The sequence below is a fragment of the Bidens hawaiensis genome, unplaced genomic scaffold (assembly GCF_021521415.1).
Source record: "Bidens hawaiensis isolate Kalapana, Puna unplaced genomic scaffold, B.hawaiensis_p1.1 tig00000760_1, whole genome shotgun sequence".
NCBI lineage: Eukaryota > Viridiplantae > Streptophyta > Magnoliopsida > Asterales > Asteraceae > Bidens > Bidens hawaiensis.
Window position 1 is genome coordinate 3,354,563 of NW_027491043.1, and position 7,705 is coordinate 3,362,267.

The 7,705-nt window shown below is 35.7% G+C and overlaps 1 pseudogene; it reads right to left on the minus strand.

The window, feature by feature from the left end:
• Positions 1-5,940: 5,940 nt before the first annotated feature.
• Positions 5,941-7,318, minus strand: LOC143533513 (putative carboxylesterase 18 pseudogene; annotated as a pseudogene).
• Positions 7,319-7,705: the final 387 nt, after the last annotated feature.

Below are 7,705 nucleotides of genomic sequence, written 5' to 3' on the forward strand. Positions count from 1 at the left end.
TTAGCGGATCAGTAATCTTGGGATGGGGGGCGACAAGAACCTAATTCACAATGTGGTAGACTACAAGCTTTTAACGATCAATGGGTCAATTCTTTAACAATTTTTATATACTTTTTAAACGCTTCTATATCAATTTTTTTATAATATATACATTTTATAAAATTTTGGATAGAGTAACAAACAGGTGATCATGCTTCTGACTGGTCAAAGCCGAGGTCCCATGGTCTTTTCGAAGGAGCGCTCTTTTTGAAAAAACGGCACGTCTTGAAGACAACAAAGGGTACACTTGTTGTCTACTTAAATAGTTTCATAATAATATTATTGGAATATTCTAATTATGAACAAGTGTGCACGGGCTGGGTTGTGAATACTGTAATTATGGCCAATTTAATTATTCTGCATATTGAACCATGCTTGATGTCAAATTTGTTTTGTGCTTCAATTTTATATTTTATGTTTCTTCTTCAATTTTTTCTAATCATTTATAATATTATTATGTAACTTGTAAAAGAACTATATGCACTTGAAGACAACAAGAAAGTCAATATTAAAATATTACACTTGATATTTTCTTACTCTACTTCTTTCCCTAGATGTACTAATAGCTGCATTATATATTTTAGGTAACTATATATCGAACCTTAACCTATTTTTACATATTTGTTATCAGGGGGTGTTTGGGTGTTAATGTAAATACATCCTAGAAGTTTGTTTTAAACACGAGTCAACCTCAAAGTTGTTATCTTAGATGGTGATGATAATCTTTCAAATACAACATAAAATGCTGCATACAAAGAAGTATTTAGAATTGGAAAATTGGATTTTAATAATAAAAATAAATAAGACCCGTTATTTCAGTTGTGGTTGTCAAAAGAGTTATAAGTTAATTTAATGTAGCATATTTTAGAAACGTCAGGTGTTGATTTGCAAGAAATTTAAAAAATATACTAATGTTGTGTAATTGGTCAACCTTCATGCATGAAAATGATAATTAATTCAATAATGAATAAAATCCACACTATGTTATAACCCATTAGACAAAATGGTTTTGTCTCATGACCCATGAATAGCTAGAATGAATAAGAAGAGAGATTAGGAATTAGGAGAAATATGGGTTGACACCTAAGTTTCAACATTTTCTTTCATTAGTGTAATAAGATAATAAATCCACACACTCACGAATACCACTAGGGAATAGCCCATTGGTCTTTTGCCCTAGAGCTTGAATGCTTTTCAATCCATTTCCACAAGGTCAATTTTTTGTTATTTTTTTAATTTATTTTTTTAAGTTTTTTTTATATATTTATTTTAGGTGACTTTTTTTTTACGTTTCAGCAGATAGTTTCAACGATTGACAATGTGGCATACATGTTTGTGGTTTTTTTGGGTAGTATAACGTTTTTTATAGTTTTTGGTTTAAGGCAGGAGACCCTTGGCTACCGTTAAGCACGAGCTAGCTTAAGCATAAATGAAAATTGTTAGCAAACATGCGTGGAAGCCTTGTGGACTTTTGATTCAGGTGCTAAGAATTGGGCATACCTTGAGAAATTATACAAGCTAATTTATTTGGTATTAAATTTTATATCTTGCAATGTCATCTTGCCTCCATTTAACAACGTGCGACAAAACGAAATATGCAAAACGGCAAATTTAATGGGTTGTGTACCACAATACATTTCCATGCACACTTTTGTAGAGTCGTACATCTTCCATTAGCATGTTTTACATAATGCAGCACATTTAGTCTGAAGAGACCATTATTTGAGAGAAAACCCGACTACTCCACTCACTCTTCATCTAATTATCGTCAGCCACTTCATGAGGGTGAAGATTATCAACTACAAAGGAAGTTCAATCATGGATCTATAACCCATTTCATCTTGTATTTTAATTTTATTCAATCATTCATGTTTTATTTCATCTTGATTTTGTAGGCTACTTTGTGTCTACGAACCATAGCTTTGAGTTGTTCAGGTGTTTTTAGGAAAGTTTCATAAGTGTTTTGTGTTGTACAAATTAAAAATCCAGAGACCAGTAGGCCTCTGCGTTTATATTTACAAATGCAATATAATTCAAAAAAACTTAAGAAACTTAAAATGACATGTAGCATAGTCGCTTCAAGCTTGACCATCATTCGTATAAAAAGTGCTAAATCAATATGCAAACTACAAAGTCTATTAACTTAATGAAAAGATTGACTTCGGGATACCTGCCTTCAACCACGTTGTCTTTTTTTAGTGCTGGTCATATTTCATACACTTTTAAATATTTTGAGTTGGGTTTTTATTGAATAGCAATCCTAATTGGCTCATACTTGGATTTACAATATTTCTTTATCAAATGTTGGGTCGGATTTATGATAAGGAAGATTGGAATCTTCTCAACCTCCTCAGAAAACGGCTAAGTATGGAATTCGAGCAAGCCTAGACGATCGAGCATGGTTTTACTACTTCGAGCAAGGTCTTCAGAACCTTAAATGGTTAATTCTTCTAAGTGTTAAGGCTTCGAGCAAGCTACACTTCAACAAGCAAGAGTATTCTTCTATCGAGCATGGATTGCCAATCGAGCAAATAGCTTGATCATACAAGTTTTAACCAAGTGTTACAAGCACAGGATGATCGAGCACATGGGGACAAGCATGGATGCAATAAGAAAATGTCACGTGATCAAAGCAAGGACTTCGAGCACAGTTCAGTTTCGGAGCAAGATTTACATCCGAGCATGATAACCTCTATAGGTTTTGCGCTAGGTCAGGTCCTAACAAGTGGTATCAGAGCTATGTAAGCTTGCTGAAGGCCACGAGACAGAAGGTTGAGTATCAAAGTTTGAAGCTTTAAAGGCTTTTGTGCGTGACTGAGTTCAGATCTGAAGAGAAGTCAAGCCATGGATGAACAAGAAGTGTCGACTAATAAGATCCCGAGACTAGTCGGTCAAGAGAACTACATCAAATGGAAAGTGTTGTTTGAGGCCGCTGTTAATTACAATGATACAAAACTATGGAACTCCATTAAAGATGGACCCTATGTTCCTTCTCTTACCCCAAATAACAATGCTAATGTGGAAAGGAAGATGAAAAAGAGAGAGGACAAAGCCATGTCCATGCTGAAGTTAGGACTTTCTTGGGAGATTTTCAGCAGTGTGAATCATCACACTAATGCTAAAGCAATGTATGATGCAGTTGTAGAAATGTTTGAGGGAATGTCGAGTTAAGGGATATTAAGAAGGATCGATTGAAACAACAACTTGACAGGTTCAAATTCAAGGATGGTGAGAGATTGAAGTCTGTACTGCAAAGATTCATGGCTATAGTGAATGAAATCAGAACCACAGATCTACAGATCTCTGATTTTAATTTCAACAAGAAACTACTCACATCCTTATCTGGTGAATGTTACACAGCAATCAAATTCATCAGAGAGAAGGAAAATTTTCCCAACCTTAAGTTGGATGATGTGATTTCATTTCTGCAGGCTGCAGAGCATGAAACGATTGAAAATCACATGTTGAAGGAGGAGAAACCCAGGTCTCCAGTGACTAATGCACTCGGTTAAAAAATCAACGAATGGTTTGGTTCGAATGGAAGTTGCTCGACTCGAATGGAATGGAATGAAATGGTGGAGTGGAGTGGAATGGAATGGTTGAGTGGAATGGAATGACTTGAAACAAAATTTCCAACCGAATTGAACCAAAAAATTTCAGTAGGCTCCAAGAGATCTTTTCGCTAACCAAGAACTTACAAGTACACCCAAACACTGAAATTTCACAAACTTTTCACAACCAAAACCAAAGAAACTGGAACTTTCTATTGTGAACCCACAACTCACTTTTTCACACAAACCACACGTCTCAAACACTCAAAAAAATATCAAGACTCAAGCTTGTGACTCAAAAATTACAACTAGTAGAGCCGAAAGTTCTGATACCAATTGTAGATCCCGAAATCAGATCCGACAATGAACAGCTTTGTTCTTGATAAACGGTCGAGATGGGTGGGGTGAAATCATACGATCGAACAAAACAATATAACAATAATATAAATAGTGAACGACACTGTAATCGGTTAAAAGAAGCAAGAACCGACCCCACCCAAATGGGTTAAGTGAACCTTTCATAGGGTTCCCATTTTTCCAAAGTTTACATCTTAACCATACAAAATAAACGCACCGAGTGCGAAATAAATCGACTAAAAGCAAACTAGAACGACATACACAATCCTAAAAACAATATAGAATATTGGCGCTACACATAGCCTCAAACACACACACACACACACACACATATATATATATGTATATATGTTTGTGCGTTTGTGTCTAGAACTCATTTGGCGTTCAAGCTTTTAATTCTACTAATCTTCATCCCTACTCAAACCATTGTATAGTAGTAACTACTTCATCTTGTCATTTACATTCTATATTAGAACTTTAAAGTAATCGCTTCATCTAAAGCATAGAGCCTACCAAAATTCTCTCATTGACCAAGTATTCACACACTACAATGCTCACATTAATCTGATAGCGGCAAAACAATTGATTCACATAATTAAGCAAACTCGTTAAAGTAATCCCACGTCCAAAGTTGTCGCTTAAACCCCAAAACTTAGATGAAAAATGTGTTATGCTATAACTATATCCTTGCGGTAACTATATATCTATGCGATACCTATACCGTCCGACACAATACATAGCATGAACTATATCAATTCAACTACTACCATGCATGTGCTTACATGCGAAAACTTACTTCAGATTTTGAGAAACCCTAATTCAATTTGTTACGGGTGCTCGAACCGTTTAGTCTTGTAAATAAATTAGCATCGTTACTATATTCCACACACCTCGATTATCAATCCTTTGTGGTCCCATGCAAAACCGTTAATAAAGCTTTTTAGTCGACAAGTACCTTATACCGAACCGAACCGAACCAAACCAAACCAAACCTTGCAGTTGAGATTCGATGATGTTTGGAATCGTTTTTGTTCTAACAAAGGAGATGAGGTTGGGGTTGATTATTAGTAAAGTATTAGGATAGTTCCACATTACCCTCTTTAACTACCAAATCTCATTATTTTCTTTATATTTAATATAAATCAGTTGCCTCAATTAAATACTTAAAGTTTATCAAACGAAATCTCGGGATGTTACGGTTGCACACATTCATGTGATAATGATATGTAATATAAATATATACGTAAATCCTAAATATTGTCAATTATGTTAACCGGTTGTTTCAACAAATTTGTTGGAGTAAATAACTAAATGTGCCGTTTATATATTCGCATAACTGGATGGTTTTAGCCAAGAGTCAAAGCGGATCAAAGGTATTGCAAAATGTGTATAATCATACGGAGCTTATCTGGAATCTATCCAAAAGAAACATGCAAAAAACCAAATTTATGAGCTTTGAGTTTTTTGGTTGCTTACAACCTAGTTTTCCAAGTGTTTTGAGTTATGCGAATTAAAACCCGTCAAGTTGATTTATTGGAATATACGTTTTAATTTTTGAACATAGAAGTTAGAAATAATTACAACACATATATAAAATCAAATATATTCAATTTTCTTGTGATTTTAATATTTTTAAAATCAGAATAATAAATGAATTCGTTCTTAATTGTTTGTATTCAAGCTGGATTGTTCACACACACATATGAAAGTCAAAAAACATAATAAAACAAAATAAAAAAACCAGCATGTAAATAATACTAATACAATGGAGGATTAAAGAGTGTTTATAATTCAGTTACGTACAATATACATTAACTCAAATGCACAGAAGAAGAAGGTAAATATGATACTACATATTTACAAATATTTTAGCATAAAAGCTACTTGTGTTTATTTAAAAAATGAAAAGATAATCAAAGGAAATAACATACAAATGAATAAAAGTTCATAATATTATTAGTCTTTTCATTAACCCCATGTCAATGTAAATCTTCTAAACCTGAAAGCAAGCAATATACAAAGGATAATTCAGCATGTGAAATGAATATTATGAAATACATGAACAAATTAACAGAAACAAAATATTTAGTGTTTGGAGGCTTTTCGTCAATACCTTATTTAAGACCTTGTTAATGAAGTCCTTCATATCTAACATAAGTTGATCGGATTCTGGCAACTCCGAGAAGAGAAAGAACTCATGAAATGTGTTTGGGTAGTCAATCAAGTACGCTTCCTTCCCGGACTTCTTGAGCCACTGGTAGTACCTTATATGTCAGTCCCGGAGGGTATCAAACCCAGCCGCGACCACCATTGTCGCGGGAAAATCCATTTTGGATATGTCCACGGCATTGGGCCCGGTAACATTGATGATAGGATGGTCTCGGTTGAAGGGTTCACCTAGGGGCATGAACGCGTTCCAAAACCAATCGGTCCGCTTCATTGTCACGAGAGGTACTGATCCATCCATCCGTATTTCAGAATCTGTTCGCTCCTCCCCGCCGAGAAACGGTTGGATCGCCACTAGCCCAATTACCTACAAGCCATCATACTGTTCATCAGCAATCATGCGGGTGGTATTTGTTGTTGGATTTTAGATCACTCATTTCTTCTTAATTTCTTACAAAATACAACTTACGTGTGTACGATGCTTCAATTAGAAAGATACGAAGTTGTTGATTTTTCAAACTAGGAAATTAGATATGTTTATATACGGATAATAATGCATGAATCCAGTAGCATATGTATACATATATATAGTTAAGTCGTACCTGGAGTTGCTGGAATTTGAATTGGGAGGCTCTTAGAGTCACATGATGAGCTAGGTGTCCGCCAGCGCTATCACCGACGATAAAGCACCGTGAAATGCTGGCATTCTCCGGCAGCCATTTTGACCGGTTATCTTCATTGTCCAGAAATTTCAGCACATCAAACCCATCGTCATGTTGGGAAGGGTGTCGGTTCTCTGGTGCAAGACGGTAGTCGACAGAAACAACAATGGCACGCAATTCGCTCGCGAACTTGCGGCCCACATAGTCTAATATCGCCACATCCGGGGAGAGGAAAATATATCCACCGCCGTGAAAGTACACCATCACCGGGAGATCTTCTTCAGCGTATTGCGTGGGGACAAATACACGGAACCAGAGATTGCGAGTTGGATCCACCATGACATCGTGTGTCTTGACACCGTTGACGGGTATGGACAATGCCGGGATCTGAAAGTCCACGAGATTGAGAAGACCGCGGGGCACCGTGCCGTCATCCCGGAGAAGTGGGTCGATTGCAAGGTCTATTGCCGATAGTACAATTCGTGTTCTCAAGGGCAAGGATAGCTGAGATTTCGGAGTTTCCGCTGCTGCTGATGATTCCATAATTAATTGAAAGACTTTTGTGATCAGAGAGGTACGTATTCAAAATTCAGGTTGTGTGACAAATGCTAAACACATCAACTTCAGTAGTGTTTTTCAAATGACGATAACATATTTCAACTTGGCGCTCGGCTTTCAACTATGATGGGTTCTTTTAAATTAAACCTAGTATTCAACTTATGTATAAGTGACAAATCACATTTTGGCAATTGCCAAGAAAGATAGGTCATAACTAGTTGCTTACAAAGCTCTTGTGTCAACAACTAATAATGCCGTTACGGTTATTAAATAATATAAAGGCTAGTTGGATTCCAATATTTAACAAATTGAGTTATTTTGTCCAATGTTAAATATAGGTAAAAATGTTAAATGTTCTTGTATTCCCTTAAT